This window comes from Protopterus annectens, chromosome 7.part0 (genome assembly GCF_019279795.1).
Source record: "Protopterus annectens isolate FY-2018-M chromosome 7.part0, PAN1.0, whole genome shotgun sequence".
Classification (NCBI taxonomy): domain Eukaryota; kingdom Metazoa; phylum Chordata; order Ceratodontiformes; family Protopteridae; genus Protopterus; species Protopterus annectens.
In genome coordinates this window covers 1,912,789,582-1,912,810,071 of record NC_056739.1, presented here as the reverse complement: position 1 = coordinate 1,912,810,071, position 20,490 = coordinate 1,912,789,582, and positions in this window count along the sequence as shown.

The window sequence follows — 20,490 nt, the reverse complement described above, 5'->3', positions numbered from 1 at the left end:
CTTCAAGAAAAATCTTGATGATTGGATGGGAGATAGGAAATTCACCACTGGGATCACTTCTGTGGCTCTGCTCGACAGGGGCACTGGAAAATAATTTTCTTGGGTAGCAAAAGCCAGGTTACCATTTTGGCTAGGCTTTTATAGTCCCTAGGGCCAATAGCCTAGAACCTACCTATGAACCTATGAAATGAGGTTTATCACAAATTAACTTCATAATTTCATTGTCCGAGCATAAAATAGACCAGTTCTTCTGTATAATAAATCTGATTTGAGGTGTACATCTATTATAGTAAATAATATATCTTTCAGACCAATACTGGACATTATGCATCTGTATAAATCAAACAAGTGGTGAGTTGAGTGAGGAATATCTTCATAAAACAGGTAAGCAGCTTCAATAAATCCCAAAACACAACTGGTTTAATCAATTAAATCTATTCATTAGTTTACTTATTAATTTTTATAGATATACTCACATTATTTATTACATATCTTATTCATATACATATGCATATTGATTATTATTATATATGTACTTACATAATGTGAATATATACAGGCACATAGTTTCATACATATTTATTATTAAACTAGCACATTAAGATTGCGGATATATTTAGTTACTTTTCAGCATAATTATCATCCAGCATAGCAAGAATTTTTATGATATATGTGTGTGTGCTTTTTATTTTTCATGTTTTTATTTTTATTCTGATTGTTAGATATGCATATAAAATGTCCATGAATTAGTGTACTTAAGACAGTTATACTATTTTTATATCAACCCGACATTAACGCTATAGAGTTTGCATTGTGATTTTTTGCATTTGCTGCTCAGTCCCACTATAGCTTTAAAATAGCTAATTGAATAATTAATTAATTATTGAATAATTATTCTCAATCAGTTGTTTGGCTTTTAAGTATTTAAAGCATGTGGATTTTTGTAAAACTGTCTTGGATCTGAAGAAGCTACACCTAGTGAAAGCGCTTATCCTCGTTTTTTCCATAATAAACTGTCCGTTTATTATCTCGTCTGGTTGGTATTATCTCGTGTGTTTTGGGATTTATTGAAGCTGCTTACCTGTTTTATGAAGATATTCCTCACTCAACTCACCACTTGTTTGATTTATACAGAAGCATTATTTAACAAAATAGCTTACAAGTGCGTTGCAGGTAACCAGTGACACTGTTAACTTTTAGTAATACTGGACATTAGTTAAACTTCCACTAGTAGTAATCTTATTACCAAACAAATATGGTTTTCCTGTCTTCTCCCTTTAGACATAACATAACCCATGTTTTTTTTATAATCTTATGTTCATAACCTCTCTTTGAAAAATCATTGGCTATACTTGTCATTTGTTGAACAAAAAGTCTGCTGGCCCTTATAAACTGACTTTTCACAATACAATTATACACATGTCTAGGGTGCATGCATTGAACATGGACATACCTAGGGGCTTATACATTTTTCTTATGTATGGTAGTATCAAACCTACCACTATTGCACACTATGCTCAACTCCAAAAAATAAATATTAGCATCAGAAAAATTAAGCTCAAAATCCCAAAAAGATGTGTGGTATTTTGCAAATACTCAACAAATATGTATAGTGTATGAATATTTCCTGACCAGATGAGAAAAACTTTATCAACAAAACATTTATACAGTCTTAGATTGTCATTGCTAAATTCTCCATTGGAATTATATATAAATAATTCTTCCCATCTTGAAAGTACCAGGTTAGTATAGCTATTAGCCACTGGTGTCTCCATGGCTGCTCCTAACAGCTGATGGAAAAACTCATCTTTAAACAAAAACACATTGCTACAGAAAACTATTTCTAACATTGTCCAAAGCATTTCTATTTTAGTGGCTGAAATGTCACTATGAGCACAGAGATATTCCCTAACAAACTGAATCCCAACATTATTAGGGATTACGGTAAATACAAACTTTACATCTAATATGGCTAATATTATATTCTCAAACATTCTATCTTGCAGGGAAACATAGTATAGTTAAAAAATAATTACTCTCCTTAATACAACTGTGATTTTATGCAGAAGATCATGCAACAATTTTTCTAAATATTTTGAGAAGGCTCTAGTAATCCACCTACTCCCAGATACTATCGGTTTCATGGAGGTGTGGTTACATTTTTTATAGATTTTCGGTAGACCATATATTACTGGAATAACCAGATTAGCTAAATAAAGATAGTTGTTTAATTCCAGAGAAATGGAAGATTCCATTAGTAAATAATAAAGAAAGCTTTTTACTGTATAGAAAATGTCATTAACTTCAGCCCTACTTAATTTTCTTCTTTTCCTTCTCTTTTTCTCCTGTACCTACCTCCAACATAAAAAAAAAACTCTTAACTAAATTTAAACCCACCAAATTAGCAGCAGGCAACCTCCCAAGTGAATACCTACAAATTGCAGCTGATGCTCTGGCCTACCCAGTATCCATCTTGATTAACCAATCTCTGTCAGAAAGTTATGTTCCCACACTGTGGAAAGTATCACATATAATTCCCCTCCACAAAGACGGACCCTCCACAGAACTAACCAATTACCGCCCGATAGCTATTCTCTCTCCACTATCCAAAATACTAGAGAGATGCATACACTCTCAGGTCTCAGACTACCTCCTTACTAACAACCTCCTTTCCAGTACTCAGCATGGTTTCCGACTGCCTTACTCTCCTTTACTAACACTATCCTTCAGCATAAAAACTCTCCTCTGCTACTTTCCTAGACCTAAAGCATATTCATCATGAGACAAGTTATAAATCTCTGGTTTACTTCTCAAGTTATAAAGTTCAACTAAATCATGCTCACAAGCTTTTTCAAATGTTTCTAATAGAGGATGTCCTTGAGGGACAAAAGTTGAAGGCTTAGTAAATACATTCCTATTCTCTATACCATTATCGCCAAATAATATTTTCAAATTCACCTTTCTAGTAAACATTCTTATGTCTACCAAAACATCAGTTACATCTGTTGCTTTAGATGGTATGAAGGAGAGTAGAGCAGACCGCTCACTATCAGTTAAAATATATTTAGATATATATATATTCAAGCTATCAAGAAACTGCAGGATAATCACGATATAGTGATTAGACAAGCAGATAAACGTGGTGCTATTGAGTTCTTAGATTGTGATATGTATTCTGAAACTATGACTAATATGCTGGAGGACACTGAAACATATCAAGTTTTGAACAGTATGCAGCTAGATAGACTAATTAAGAGTATGCATTCAGAATTGTATGACCTTCTCTTATGCAACACTATTGATGGTGACTTATATAAATATTTCTTAGTTGAAAAACCATTGTTTGCTATTTTCAGAGGACTCCCCAAAATACATAAAACTCTAGTAAACCCACCCATGAGACCTATTGTCTCAGGTGGTGGGTGGTTAACAGAACCCGCCTCTATTTTTGTTGAGAAACAATTTAGACCAATAGTGGATAGAAACACGCTTATATTAAAAGATAGTCAGGAGATCTTAGAGAGTTATGGTGACTATATATCTTTGACAAATAATGTAAGTAATCAGTTATTAGTCACCTTAGATGTTGTCTCACTGTTCACCTCAATTCCCAATGACACAGGAATGGAGTTTGTAAGACTTCTTTTAACTGAAGAGGAAATTCCAAGGAATATAATTATTAGAACATTAGCATTACTAGATTTGGTGCTAAATAATAATGCTTTCCTATACAATGGCACATATTATTTACAGAAAAAAGGGGTTGCCATGGGCCCCACTTGTGTGAACTCCTGTGCTAACCTTGTGTTAGCATATTGGGAGAGGAATTATATTATGTCCAACACTTTATACAGTGACCAAATCAAGTTCTATAAGCGCTTTGTAGATGATGACTTTTTCACATGGGGTGGTACTGAAATTGAGCTAAGTGAATTTATTAAATATATAAATGGTACCACTGACTTCTTGAATTTCGAATTCAAAAGCTCTGATATTATGATGGAATTTTTGGATATACAAATAATTAAAGAAGATAATAAGATACATTCCGAAGTATACTGGAAACCCTGCTGGAGGAATAGCATTCTACATCACAGCAGCATGCATCCACAACATATTTATCAGAATATTGTAAAAAGTCAGACACTTAGAATGTCACGACTCACTACTGATGATGATAGTTCTAAAATGAAGCAGGATATGTTAGCTGGAAACTTCTCATCAAGAGGATATAGTAAGAGTGAAGTAGAAGGAGTGTTTCAAGTAAATATGCACATGAGAAAGGGAAGAGGAAAGCCTTTCCTACATAGGAATCGAGGGAATATAGTTAGTATTAATAATAGTGAAAGATGTCATTAGTAAATACTGGGGTATTTTAACCACTGATGAAAGAATAGCAATGCTAGTGGGTCCCCAAACCTAGTTTTTCATATAGGAACACAAAGTCACTAAAGAGGTTATTATGTTATGAAAATCATAAAAAAGGGTCTGTTACATCTAATAGACAAGGTACGTTTCCCTGTAGAGGATGCAATCAATGTGTCTATATGTCTGGTAATAACCATTTTATACATCCTGACACAGGATATGAATACAAGTTTAACTTCTATGCTGATTGCAGATCCAGAGATTTAGTGTATTTGGCTGTCTGTCAGACATGCCAGTTTTGTTACATAGGTAAAACTAATAGAAGCCTTCGTGAACATGTAAGAGAACATGCATATGTGATCAACAGAGAGGATGATCGCAATGCATTAGCTAGACATGTTTTAGATGTAGGAGCACTACATAAATTTAAATTCAATGTCCTAGAATTAATAAATAAAACAGATATATTAGGTGACACCAGGAACCACACTGAGGAATGTGAGAATAGGTGGATATTAAAACTCCAGAGTCACAGGGGGCATGGACTTAATGAAAGGGTGACTCTGAAGCCTTTCTTAGCAGCACGTCCCTACTCACACTGATTCTTGGCTATATATATATATATATATATATATATACTTTTTATACTCCTCACATATTTTATATTTGATATATTCTCTAGATACATTTGTTAGGCACATATACATATATATATATATATATATATATATATATATATATATATATATATATATATGTATTGGAATCTTTTGCTGTTGGTTTTAAAGTGTATGTGTTTTTAAACTTGTTTTATTGAACTGTAATTGAGTTGAATGTGATTGGATCAAACTTATAGGCAGTACTATTTAAATGGATGTATTTTTGAGCAGGTATTAAAGTCTGAAGAAGCATTGTGTAGACGTGAAAGCGCTTACTATATACTGCAGTTATTAAAGGATTTTTTTTATACTTCTGCCGTGGCGAGTCTCATCTGTTTTTAGACTAATGCAGAGTATGGATGAGTATTTACTAGGCTACAAGAATGAATAACTACTAGAAGAGTATGCAGTTTCTCTGCAGTACATCAGTCTAATGCAGAGTATGGATGAGTATCTACTAGGTAACATGAATAACTACTAGAAGAGTATGCAGTTACTCTGCAGTATACTGGTTTAATACGGAGTATGGATGAGTATTTACTAGGATTACTTTACATAATAGAGATTTTAAGGGGCTAACTCTAAGAAGTACAGGTGTATAAACGTATAATCTATGGGTTGAATCCCAGATGGAGAAATGGCAAAAAGGGCTAGGTTCAGTAATATCAAATAGTAAGCACAGCTGCTATACCTGTGTTGCCTTTGTGAGACAGCATATCATCTTTTATGTCAAGGAACTTGCAACATAAGAGTGTTCTCTTGACTGCGGTCATTTATTTCCACAAATTTACTGTTGCTATGTGAAAGGCATTGCCTCTAGATCCATGCTTTGGTCAGGCACTTCTAGCAGCATTATCCCACTGCATCCCATGGTTTTAGTTGACTTGTCCATTAATTCTTTGATACTCACTTTATTGTGTTCATGATAGCAGTGAAGTGACAATCCTATCCTAGCAAATAATTGATATAAGTAGGGTGCCATTCCATCATAGTGGGTGGATTATAATGTATACATTATTTATCATTTTGTATACTTTTATTTTTCTTCCTCAGATTATGGTCCAGTATTAGCCATTGAAAGTTTGTTTTGGATTGAAACTTGCCTTCCTACTAGCAAGAAAAGACTGCAGTAAACCAGCTGCAAACATTGCATTAAAAATTGCCTCAGCAGAACCAATACCGTCGTATACAAACAAAACAAAAATGGATAGGGCAAGCCACGCTACATGCAAGGTGTTTGAAGTGATAATCAGGAGAATGGTAGTGGCAGTCATTTCCATGCTGGCATTCAGAAGTGAATGCTGATATTGATTTTACAGTCAGGAAACAAGAGTTTCAGCGCTTCATGTATGGTATTAAGTTATCATAAGCTGCTTATTATATATTTTTCTTGGTAGTTCGTTTGTTTTTTTTAATATTTGATGGCACCATAAGGCACGCTAAGTAAATCCACTGTAATTAGGAACAACAAGTGCTCAAAAGTCCTCAGTTGTTAAAAGTAGAAAGGAACCTTTTTTGAAGTCTTGCACAACTTTATTTCATTTCTTTTCCTTTTTCTTACTACTCATACCAAGAAGAACAGATATGGATCCAGTTTGTTGTTGGGTGAGAAGTGCCACATTGGTGAACGGACCCTTCGTTTCCAGCTTCTCAACTTACACCAGATCACTGAATGGCACAGGGTGCTAGATAAGCCAGCTAAAACTCTGACTGCAGCTGTAAGGGACGCCTTCACATTTGTAGGGTTCCCCCCCTTTTGAAATTAAAATTTAAAAATTTTTCTAAAATTTTTTTTGAAAAGGCTTGAAAAAAAGGAAACCCGCCTTCAAACAAATTTGTGGGGAATTTTGGGTTTCCCATTTAAAGGGTCCCCTTTTCCTTAAATAACACTAAAAAAAAATTAAAAAAAAATAAAAATGGGAACCCCCCCCCCCCCCCCCCCCCCCCCCCCCCCCCCCCCCCCCCCCCCCCCCCCCCCCCCCCCCCCCCTCCCCCCCCCCCCCCCCCCCCCCCCCCCCCCCCCCCCAAAAAAAAAAAAAAAAAAAAAAAACAAAAAAAAAAAAAAAAAAAAAAAAAAAAAAAAAACACAAAAAAAACAAAAAAAAAAAAAAAAAAAAAAAAAAAAAAAAAAAAAAAAAAAAAAAAAAAAAAAAAAAAAAAACATAACAAAAAAAAAACAAAACAAAAAAAAAAAAAATAAACCCCTTTTTAAAACTTTGGCCCCAACGGGCCATCTTTAAAAATGAAAATTTTAAAAAAGAAAAAAAATTTTTTTTGTTAAACCTAGAATTTTGCTATTTTTGGGGGGAACGGGCCAAATTTATTTTTTTTCCATTTGGGGAAAAGGATTGTTTTTAAATAGCAAAGTGGGGCCCAAGTAATATTTAGGGTTTTGAACCCCCTTATGGGCAAGGGGGTTTTAAACCCCTTTTAAAAAACCTTTTTTTTTTGTAAATAAGCATTAAAACCCCAAAAAAAAAAACAGTTTTTAAACAAATTAAAGGGTTTCCCCTTTTTAAAATTTTTAAAAAACAACATTTTTTAATTAACATAAAAATTTAAAAATATTTAAAAATGTACTTAGCTAACTGCCAGAAGGGCCCCTTTTTTTTAAAAGTTTTAAAAAGCGCAAATGGTGCCCTTCCAAACCCAAAAACCTTTTGAAAAACTTTTCAATTTAACTAAAAATTTGTATTGAAAATTTCCCCAGCAAAAAAAAATTTTCGGCCCCCCAACAAAAATTTGATGGCACTTTGCAAAAGAAACCAGGTTTAAAGGGAAAAGTGTTTTAAAAGTTTGGATTAAAGGTTTAATATTTCCTGTAGGAAAAGGGAAAACAGTTCCCAATTTTGAACCAGGAAACCATGCCTGATTAAAGGAATAAACCACCAAAGGGCCTTCCGGGTTTTTACCTGAAAAGGAAAAGATTTTTGGGGAAAAAACCCAAAATTTTGGACTAAAAATTTTATAAAAGGAGTTCTTTTCCAAAACGGAAAGAGAAATGTTTGGGGAAAGGGCAATAAAGCCCTTTAGGCGGGAATCCACAGTAACTAAGTAGAAAGCTTTCACACCCATAGTGGAATTATTGAGGGGTTCCTTTCCCCCCACCAACCCGTAAGCAAAAAAAGGGCCAGTTTCAGGGGCCTCCTTGGTTATAATCCCCGGAGGCCCAAAATTTATGCGGGGCCAGGCCCAGGGGATTTTGGGCTGAGGGGGGGCCATTGGGCTGTAAACCAACCAGTAACTCTTAGGGCCTGGGGTAAAAGCGGCCCGTCAACCCCAAAGGGGCCGGGACCTAAAAGAAACCCCAAAAAAAGGCCAAATTAAAAATTGGGGAATAAACCCCAAAATGCCCAACGGCCCACCATGAAAAAGTAAAATTTTAAAAGTAAAAAAAATTTTTTTTAAACCCAAATTTTTTGTCCCTTGGGGGTGTGTATCCAATAATTAAACCCCCTTTGGGATTAAGTTTTGAAAAGGTGCCGTTAAATTGTGGAGAGACCCCCCAGAAGGCGGGTTCGGCCCCCCCAAAAACCATTTTTTAAAAAGAAAAAACCCCAAACCCAGTATTGTAAAATTAAATTTATTTTTTGTAAAAGGGAATAAACAGGCATTTTTTAAAAAAAGTAAATAAGGAATAAAAATTAAAAAGTCTGGGGAAAGGCTCCCAACAATTTCCCGTAGCAAGTTTTTAAAACGGGAAATTTTGAAAGGGTTTAAACGGGTGCTTTTAATTTACAAAAATGTTTCATTAAATTAAAATTTTATACGAACCCCTTTTCCCCGGTAAGCTAAGAGTCCTTTTTCCCCCAAACGGGAGCCATTTGTCAAAACCCCCTTTTGGGTTTTTTTAAATTGACGGGAATACTTTTGGAAAAAGGGTTTGAATTTCAACCACAGGTCCAAAAAGGTGGAACAAACCAAAGTCCCAAAAACCTAAAAAAGGAAAAATTGCAAATTTTGGGGGAAAAAAGGGGACAGAAAAGGTTTTCATGAATAAAAAATTAAAAGGAAAGAGAAATAAAACCCGGAATATATAACCCCCAAAGGGGGTTTCACAGAAAAAATGTTTGGGGGAAGAACAAATTCATCCCAAAGGGGATTTAGGGGGTTGTTTCGGAATTTTCTTGGGGGCCCCAAAATTTCGGGTTTGGGTATAACAAAAACCCAATTTGCAGGGGGGTTAAGGGGATTATCTAAAGGCTCCCGGGGCCTAGTTCCCCCTGTCCGGGCTTTAAAAAGGGGTAGCAGGTGAAAGGGGACCTAAAACAAACAAAATTTAATTTGGATAGGAGGGGAAAGGGACATGAAAGTAAAATTTTAAAGTTTTAAAATTTTAAACCACCCTAACCCTTAATTGTGTAATTTTTTTTGTTTTAAATGTGTTAATTTTTAACAAGAAGGGGGTCCTCCCCCCTTTCTTATCCCCCCCCAAACCCCTTGAAAATTATTTTTAACCCAAACCCAAAATAAGGTTTTGTTAAAATTTAATTAATCAGGAAATTTTGGTCCCCAAAACATATATGAAATGTCGGGTTAATTGTGGTTTAAAACCCTGCAAATACGAGGGCCCTTTTTTAAAATAACCCTGCATTGTTTAAGGTTTTTGCTTTCAAATTGAGGTGAATTGATTTTCCCCTTTGTTAAAGGGTGTCCAAATCTGGGGTGTTTGTTTTTTGGGAAATACCAATGCAATTGCTGTTACAAAATCTGAAGGGAAAAAAAAATGAAAAACCCCCAAATAAATAACCTTTTTTACAAACCCTAAAGCTTGGGGGAAAGGGAAAAATTAACACCCAAAACCCTATTTCAGGGGTGCTGAACCGGGAACTAGCCCCCAAACGGAATTGGGGGCCCGTAAAAATTTCGGGTGGAAGCGCCGGGGATGGGGCCCCCCCTTTCTAAAAGTGTCCCGGAGGGGTTCGGAAAAATTAAAATGGGTGTGGTTGGGGTCAGGGAGATAAGAAAAATGTTTTTTAAAACCCACCCCCAATTTAAGGTTCTTGTTGGAAAATTTTTTAACCCCCGGGTTGCCCCCACCACCCCCCCCCAAAACCCGTTTCCTTAAAACATAAATTTAAAAATGGGGGGGGAAATTTTTTTCCCATGGCCATTTGTCCTTTAAAACCAATCCCCCAACCCCCCCCCCCGTAAATTGTTTTTAACCCCCCAAAACGGGGTTTTCCTTTAACCCCCCTGATGCCTTTGCTGTTTTTCTGTTAAAAAACCCAAATTTAATTCCCCGCTTTCCAACTTTTTTTGTAATCCCAAACTTTTTAAAACCTGAAAAAAAGGGGGCCATTTTCCCCAAAAAAAATTCCCCCAAAAACCCTAGGCCTTGGGGGGCAGGCCCCGCGGCCCCATCTCCCCCTGTTAATTACCCAATTGGGGGCCCCTGTCCCCCTTTAAGGGGGGGTCCCGCCCCTCTCAAGGTGGGGGGGGTTTAAAAACTCCCCCTAAAAGGGTTCCGGCTGTTGCGGGGGAAAAGACAGGGGTTTTTGGGCCCCCTTACCCACCCTTCCTGCCCCCGGGCCTTTTTTCCCCCCTACCACCCCGGACCCCTTTTAAAACCCGGGGAAACCCCTTTTTTTTTTTTCCCCTTTAAAAAGTGGGTGTGCTTGTTCCCCAACCTCCGCCCGTCAAGTGCCCCGTGGTCAAAAACCCCCCGACCTTTTGGTTTGTCTTTAAAAACCTTTTATCCCACTTTGTTTTTCCCACCTGTCTCCATTCCCAAAAAAGGGTTTCCCCAAAAAAAAAAAACCCCCAAACTGTTCCAGTCCGAACCCGGCCCTTTTGGGTTAAAAAATTGGCCGAAAACCCCAAAATTAAGTTGCCTCCCCTTTAAAAGGGGGAAGGCAAATGCTAAAAATAAAAAAATAACATTTTTAAAGAAGGGAATCGGGTTATAAATTTGGAAATGTTTTTTCCCCAAAGCATTTTTGGGTGATTTTAACCAAAATTTCCGGGACCCTTTTTTCTTTTCTTTAAAGAAAAAGCCTGTTTTTTACCTTTTGGCTTGGGGTACAAAAATTTTTAAAGGAAAAATGTTTACATTTGTTGAAGGTTGTATATTAAAAATTTTCTAAAAAAATAAATTAATTCATTGAAAAAACCTTGGTTTCCATTAGCCATACCACCACAAACCAGGAAAAAGAACAAATTGCTAAAATAAATTAAAAAGTAATGTGGAATCATTTAAAAAGGTAAATTTTTAAAATTGACATCCAAACCATTTTTGGGAAATTTTAAAAAAATTTTCCCCAAACTTTTCAGTTTGGAAAACCGGGCCCCTGGAAACCTTTAGCTTTTCCCTAATAAGAATGCCTGCTGTGGAAGAGCAATACTGCTAAAATAAATATAACATGTAATAGTAGGAATCAGTATAAAGGCAATATAGGAGATGTACTATCCAAAGCATGTTTGGTAGAGTTTTAATGGCCAAATTACTGGATTCCCATACTAGTTCAGTGTGAGCAGAAACAGCCCCTGCTACCTGTTAGCTTGTACATAATAATGTAGGTAATGTACATATTTGAAGGTATGTATATCAACACATACATATATATAAATATATATTAATACATATGAAATATAATCGTAGGTCTCAGTAGCCATACACACTCACTACAGGAAACAGTGAAGATATATGCAGCAACCAGAATCTGCAACACAGCCTGGCTCCTGTGAGACCTACTAAGCCCTTTAACTGCTTAAAGGTGCCTCTAGCACTGTGATTGATAGGCCCTATACTCAACCCAAAAGCAGAATATGAGCATACTAGTAGGCCCTACCACAAGACCATTGTAACACTAGTCTGTATGACCTACCACTAAGCCATGACTCTCATACAGGAATATAGTGCTAAATAAGTGGAACATGTAATAGTAGGAATGAAGATAAAGGCAATATAGTATGTCTACTACCCAAAGCATGTCAGGCAGACTTTTATAGTCCCAATTACTGGATTCCCATACTAGAGTAGTGTTAATGGAAACAGCCCTGCTAATTGTTAGCTTGTACCCAATAATGTCAGCTAATGTACATATATGAAAGTATGTATATGTACACAGATATATATATATATATATGCATATAGCAATACATATGACATATAGTTGTAGGTGTCAGTATGCATACACACTCACTACAGGGAACAGGCAAGATAAATGCAGCAACCTGAATCTACAACACAGCATGAAGCATGGGAGATGTACTAACCTTCACACTCACAGAACACTGTCAACAGCATACCAGCATGGTCCGCCCTACAATCTGAAAGGGCAGCGCCTATCTCACATACCATTTTATAGCAGTGTCCTAAAATCACAGTGAGACATGCAATTAGTGCGCACCCAGCTGCTTGCAATTAGCAAATGCTGCCTTACAATTGGTGCAGAGGCCATCACATGGATCCATGCAGATACCTACAAAAGTATTCAGTACCCACACTCCACTCATGCAATACAGTCATTGCACTAACCGAATGAGAAAGAGAGAGAGAGAGACAGACAGAGAGAGAAAAAATATATATACTGACAGCAAGCAGCAAAACAGCAGCAGCAGCAGCAGCAACAGCAGCAAAATACAAGCAGCACGACTGACTCACCAAAAGCTGCCACAAACACAGGTAATGCAAAGTAGCAGGTTAATCCTGTGTATACTGTGACACCTCAAATGTATCATAGTTCACTATCAATAGGTATGTCCATGAGATAGGTTGTGTGTAGATAGTCATGAAATATAAACATATGTAAAATTGTTGTACATGTGGGCCATAACTAACACTTCCATAGCTTAGAACACAAGGCCAGTTGTGCATATGATGCAGTAGTTCCCAGGGTCAGTAGAGGTTCCTCCTCATTGGTGTGGGACCACTGTGTATGTATGGCACTGTTCAGGTACATATCCTGTAGTATGGCCATGGATTAATATCAGTCTGTCATGTGGTGCTATGTCCTCCAGGGGTGAATGTAGCACACATCCAGGGATACCATTCCGTAACAGTGATGATATGTGTTCTGCAATGATGAGGGTGGCTCTCACCTGGACATGTGAGAGGATAGGGAGGTTACAGTCATCTGGGATAAGTAATAACACGTGTGTAGGACAATGGGGGTACCTGCACCTAAACTGTCTGCAAAATTGTTGGCAATATCTGTGCATTTGGTGAATGTGAAGCATCTTAACACTGCAGACAACAGATGCCTTCCGTCATGTGAATCTGCCCTGTGCTGCAGTAGCCTCCTACTATTGTTATACAATATGCCTGTATCTGTAGTCCACTGGACAGGATTAATAAGTGGTGTGCAGTTGTTCTGGGTTAGATAACTGTGTGCACAGTACATGCAGTATGTGGGATGTCTGTGGTAAGCATATGCAAATGTGCTGGCGGTGTGTGTTGTGGCTTCCACTGGCCCAGTGGGCTGCATGGATAGCATCACTGTCATAACTACTGAATAACTGTGTAATCACATGCATACATAGCAAGGTAGTGTATTGTGCTTGTGGTGTTGTTCAGATATGTATATCAGGCTGAGTAATTTGTGTCCACATCACAGGGTTGGATGGCAGCACACATCCAGTATGTATGGATGAACACCCAGAATGTGTCACACGTGTCACCTGCGCAGGCGTATCTGGCCATTACCTGTGCATCCCCACAACACACACACATGCAACATATGGCAGAAGTACTATAGCAGTACACACATGTTCATAGGTTCATACTAGGCTATCTGCCCGAGGGCATTTACAAGACTAGCCCATAGTTTTGTGGCTTCAGCCACCCCTTTAGTATGGGGAACCATACCCATTATTTTGCTGTGCCTCTGTCGAGCAGTGACACTGAGGTAATCCCTGGGGTATATCTGCGATCTCCCATCCATTGGTCAAGATTTCTCTAGAACAAGGCCATCGAGGTGCTCTGCCTCACATATACCGTGATTTTGTTCCACAGCATAGGGAGTCTTTGGTTGATGAATCTATCCCTCCAGCATGTCCTATTAATAGCCGTGTGGAGGTTTAAGTCTCCTGGCCTTGTGGCTCTGATGGATCTAGATTTTTTAGGTGAAGCATATTCATCAAATCTGGGTCTGACATGGCCTTGTATGTTGGGCAAAGGTCACCTCTGAGCAAGCGATGGCGACTGACTACAACATACATGGACATGCTGGAGGGCAAATTCTAACTGAGAGGCTCCCTTTACTCTGTAATGAGCTCGAACAGTTGAGAATGAACAGTTCATAGGTTCATACTAGGCTATTTGCCCTAGGGCATTGGTAAGCCTAGTAGAATGTGTTTGTCTTTTGCCACCCAATCAGAAGTTATGCTGCTATGCCCTTGTCCGACTTTAGTATACTCCGCCTCTGTCTAACAGTGACATAGAAGTGATACCTGGGGTACAACTATGATCTCCATCCACTCATCCAGATTCCTATGGAAGAGAGTCAATGAGGGACTCTGCCTAACCAGTAGTGTGAGCTCATTACAGAGTGAAGGGAGCCTCTCGGTTAGGAATATGCACCTGCAGCATGTCCATGTATGTCAGTGGTGAGGTCCATCTCGTCAGAGCATGTGGCTGTATGGGACCCTGATTGCCTGAGGTACATCCGTTCATTACTGCTAGGTAGGACATGGCTGTATATGGCATGCACAGATTGCCCCTGAACAGGCAGTATGCCACTGAGTCCAGCTGGATTCACTTTACCTGGGCAGCATATGACATCTGTGTGAGCCATTGCATCCCCTTGATGATGTACTGTTGTCCTGTACCAGTTGCTGTAGGTGTCTGGTTAGGTACATCCCAAAAGGTGCATTGTATGCAATTATAGGCCTGATGATGGATGAGTACAGAGGCACAATGACCTCCCCTGCCATACATGTGAATCAGTCATGATTAGCTGGGCTATATAACATGTCTGTCAATCCACGTTGCCCATGTGGTAGACAAATGACAGACTGCTACCATGTTTCTTCCCCAGGTCCCCAACTCGTCTACTGTACTCAATGGCCTAACACCTATGTTGTACTGTGCCACCAATGTGGAGGCGTGGGAATCTGCATTGAATACTGATACTCCCCTCCCCTGTTCAAGTGTTGTGGCCGACAAGAATGGTAACAGCTATATCGTGGTAGTACTGGTGTGCTCCTGTGAAACCTGAAACAGGTTCATGTTACTGCACAGATATCGATGTCCATAATGCTAGGTAGGGTTTTGGGTGCGTGCATCCTTGGGTCTAGGCGTCCAGTGTTGAGTAGCATCACTCTTACTTCCTCATCCTTTGTGATACAAATGGATGTGGGTTTGCCTTATGAGCCTTGCCTAATACAGGCACAATGGGTGTAGCAGGAGGCTCCGCCAAATGTCAATAGGACTGTGGTGACAGGTGCAAGCTGTCCCTAGCAAACCATACCACCCCAAGATGGCAGGGATTGGCACACCTGTGAATGACACCAGTATGTCAGTCAATTGTTGGAAGGGATAATTGTGCCTTGATATTGTGGCATTGTTCTAGGTGAGGGTAGGATGCTACTCAAGGTCAGGGTCAAACTGTCCTGGGCTACGTGCTCAGAGAGCTCTGTAATGTCTCATGTCATGTAGTCCAGGGAGGAATGTGTCAGGCCATTCACAGCAGCATGGACATTGACTGAGTCATACCTGTACCTGCCTTGGGGTTACCTGACTGTTTGTGTTATGTGGCAGGTCATACTGCCTGACAGGCTGCACACCGTGACCCTCACCTCGTTAAGCCTGGTGAGCGTGATGTGAGTGTGCCTGATCATAGAGGCACCTAGTACAGGTGTATGAGGTGTGTTGTTAACTGTTAATGGCTGTGAGTGTTCAGCACATTGGCTTTGTGTGATATGTGTTGCACATGTTAGTTCATGTGGTAGTGGTTGCCTGGATGTCTGCATAGGAGGTCTCTGCTGCATAGGCAGAGCTGTGGTCTGAGCCTACAAGTATGATCATGTGTGATCATGTGTTAGGTCCACTGTTGTGTTAGGTCTACGTGAGACTGGAAGTGTAGTGAGTGATCCCCTTTGCCACGTGACTGGTTATGGCGGTATTGAGTAGACAGAGCCTAGCCTCCAGTCTGGTATATGGTTGCATCACTCACATGAGTTTGAATTTGTCGTTAGGAGGAGGGGGTTGTCTGTGTACATGCATCTGTTCTAACATTGTCTCTGGAGTACCACACTCACCAGCTGGACTGAGGAGGGAACTGACAACTGACCTCTGGACATGCTAGAATACTATTGTGAACTCTGTAATCACTAATGATTGAAAACAAGGTGCAGTGGGGAGTGAGGGTGTACTGACATTACCTACAACTGCTGACTGACATAAAAGCGTCAGTGAGCAAATGCCAGGTAACCTAAGTGCAATGTGTCACAATGAAGTAAATGCAACAATGACAAGCAGTCACTTGCTGTCATGTGTAACATGGAAGAGCGTACAGTAAGCAATGCAGATAACAGTAGTGAGTCACAGATGTGTTTTAAAGATGTGTACTATGTGGAAGTAGCATACCAGTGAAATAACAAGCTAACAGATAACAAGCATATAAACAAAGGTAGATGCAGGAGGCCTGGATGTAGTGTTTGCTACAACAAACAAGGTGTAGCAATGTCAGTAAGATACAGCTCAGATATGCATGCACTATAAACCTGATACCAGATGTCCCCAGCTATGAATGGCAGAGTACAGCCTATTGTCACACATGACTGCAGACCACAAACCTCGTTAATGTTAAATAACTGGCCTAAAGGACAACTGCCCATACCAAGTAATACACTTGTACACTGGGCCCACAATCAGCAGTTCCCAACTTCAATGGATGAAAGATATGTGTCCTGCCACCACAGTGCTTGCCACCAACCTCCCTAATGTAAAACAACTGGTCTGAAGGCCAAGTACTTAGTACAAATGACATAGAATGATAGCTACACTGTAATCAGGTTTTAACCAATCAGTAATAAGTAGAAGTTAACACTCCCTGTATAGAATGTGTACCATGTATTGTTGAGATACTATGCTGATAACCTGTTTGTGTACCTTTCCAGATAGACATGGCACCGAAGAGAAATCCGGCATACTCTGCTGCAGGGGATGTCGTGATCCACCAGAGCCTGGTGCGTGAGTATGCCATCCTGTTTTCACGCACCACCCAGAACCAGCAGGAGAGGTCTGCACTGTGGCAAAGCCTTGTTAGCAGGATAAATGATGTTGGCATGCATGATAGGACATATGAGCAGGTGAGACATCACTGCAGTGATTTGATTAGAAATGTCCGCCAGCGTGCTGCAGATATCCGCAGGCAACAGGCTGCCACAGGTGGGGGGGTGGCCACATCCCCCCTCACCAGACAGGAGGGGCTACTGCTAAGTGTTGTGGATCCAGCCCCAGAACAACATCTGCCATCATGCATCATGATGGAGGTTGGATCCACACATCAGCAAGACAGTGGCGTGCAGGTAAGATGCCATATTCATTTATTGTTATTACTTTTACATTTGTTGACCCATATAGTCTAGCTGGATATGAGTTCATTTTCAGTAGAGGCATGTGGAGAAAAGCTCCACACATAGCGTAATAAAGGCAGACAGACAAGTTGTCAATACAGACAGCCAACATAATAGAATTGTACAGCAGCCTGTTAATTAAATAAACATACATGTAAGGAAGTCAAACAGTTTATAGTCATACACAATGTACCGTTGGTTTCAAAGCAATCCTACCTAAAGCATAATGGTTATGCAATAAGGCAAAAGCCATATACAAAATAGTTAGGGCTCAGAAGGGTAGAGAAGTAGGAGTATGACAGATACAATGATATGGAAGAGGCAGGAGTCAAGAAGGGAAGTGAGGAAAAGAAGGAAGACAGTCAAGAGGAGGTGGGAGGGATGGGAGAAGTAGGTCAGAGCATAGAAGGACATCAAGGTGAAAGAAACAGGGTAGAAGCTAGTTTCTATGCACAATGAGGGTTAAAGGTGAATAGAGCATAGGGAGAGGGACATTAGCCTGGACTCCAAGAAGAACAAAGCCAGTGGTTTTGGAAGTACAATTTGAGTTGGCGTTTGAAGACAGATGCGGGTGAGATTAGAGTTAACTCCTGGTATGTACATATGACTGTTCTATGCGCTGTTACTTCATGCACGCATAAGGTGTGCATGTGGTATGTATCTGTCATCATGATATATATACAGACATGATGTGCAGCTGATGTGTATAAGGGAACTAGTGTACTACTGTACTGTATCATGTGCAAAACAAATGGCACACATGTGCCCACTGACATTACTCTCTTCACACTTCCAGGTCCCTCCCATGTATCACGAGGCAGGCCATACATGCTGGTGAGTCTTTTTAACAGTATCTGTAAAACAATTTATAAAACTAGGAAGAGTAGTGTAACTCTGTAGTAGACATGCTGGTGACTGTGTCCACAAAAACTGTAATTGACAGGTAGTAAATTGAGTAGTGTAACACGGTATTGATGTGTGTGTTTACTGTGGGGTGTGCATGTGTGCAAGTGTGCCTGTGCCCAAGTGTGCATGTGTGTTAGTGTCCATGAGTGCATGTGTCCATTTCTGAATGTGTGCATTAGTATTGAAGTTCATCTCTTTCAAATATGTATTGAGACTGTAATCTGTGTTCCATGTTTTCCTCCGTAGGTTCTGGTGCTGCTCTGGTGACCTGCAGCAGGGAACCTGAATCTTGTGCCCCAGGTACTGATGATGATGAAATGTCTGTAATGGTGCAGGAAGGTGTGTCTGGGTCCGCCATTGGTCAGCCAATTGACAGTACACAGCTTTCAACCCCGTCAATGCGCACAGTCATCCTGCCGTTACATCCTTTATCACCATTGTCCCTAGGTGATGGACAGTCAGCAGTGGGCATAGATCAGGGTAATGTGGTACCTGTGGCACATGCATCCACACACGACTGGCATGTGCAGAGGCCTCGAATGGTACCACGCAGACATTCGCCCATGGGTCCTCGGGGGGGGCATCCGTGGCCGTACTGCCTCTGGCGGCGTGCCCAGGGAGGTATGTCAACCTCCACTATGTTTAGAACTGTCATGCAGGCACAGGCGCGTATTGAAAGGTACACCAGACAGGGTCTGAGGGAGATGAGAGCATGTCGCATAGCCATGACAGACAGCATCCGTGATGTTGCGAATGCTATCCGTAACTTCACAGATGTCGTTGACAGGCGTTGTGGGGCATACAACAGCTGCTCCACAACCAGATGTCCATGGGCCAGGGCGATGGTGTGCGTTTGCGGCGTCGCGTCGGCGTGGCCGTATGCCAGCAAGAGCACCAGCTGGCAGTGGCGCGACGACAACGGGCCCACTCGGCGCCTCAAGTGCCAGCACCAGCCCCAGCAATGCTGGGTCTGTGCTGTCATCCAAACGCCCAGGAGACCACGTGCGCGTGGCTCTGGACAGTCCCAACAGGCAACTGTGTCCTGTCAACAGACCCCTGCTTCCGATGACAGTACCCAGTCTAGGTTAGTACCGGATCTGACCCGTAGCACCCCTGCCAGGCACAGGTACCGTGTCCGTGCCCACAGACACTGATTTGGATGACCTGACAGGTGCAGTCTGTGGCTGTCCACAAAACCCTGTACATGGCAGCCATTATGTGGGACTGTGTGCGTGCTTACACACATGCAGAAACCTAACACCTAGGGCAAACACATACACACACACACTGCACCAACAACGGTCCACCCTGTACTGCTGCCCCTCACAAACACACATACACACACATGTCAATTGGTGTTACCAGTGGCGGCTTGGGCATATCTAACCCACACCCTGTGCATATGATGACACTGTGCCACCTCCTGCATACTACAACATCGGTGCAGGTAAAGGTAAACACGTTGCTGATGCACAGGGTGACTACATAGATGTGTATAAGTAGTAACATGTTGGTAACTGTTGTGTGTTGCAGTATAAATGTGTGTATATCCCATCAGTCCTGCTGCAGTAACTGTATGAATGTCCTCAGTTGTTATCTGCACCCATACTACTTAACAAAGTGTACCTGCTGCACACCATCACATGCTAACATTGACTATGGCAATGTGCATCTTGTGCTATTATGTAGATTCAGCTACATGTATCTGTTCTGTCACACATGCATTTATACACACCCTGCTACCCACACACATGCACGCTCACCTGCCATTCCCATTATTTATCACCCTACATGAGTAGCTGTTGATACATGACAGGTACACATTTCAGAAGTGCACTATGTTGTTTACTACTGGCATCCCCTTCTCTACCTGTACTCACAGGGTGCAGGCAACCTCATCAGTTGGAAGATGTAATGTGCATCAGGTACTGTAGTACCCTGATTGCCACAGCAAACATGCTTCCCATACGGAAATGCACACACAGACACATCCCACATCCACACACTTGCCACATTCAGGCTTCAGAACACTATC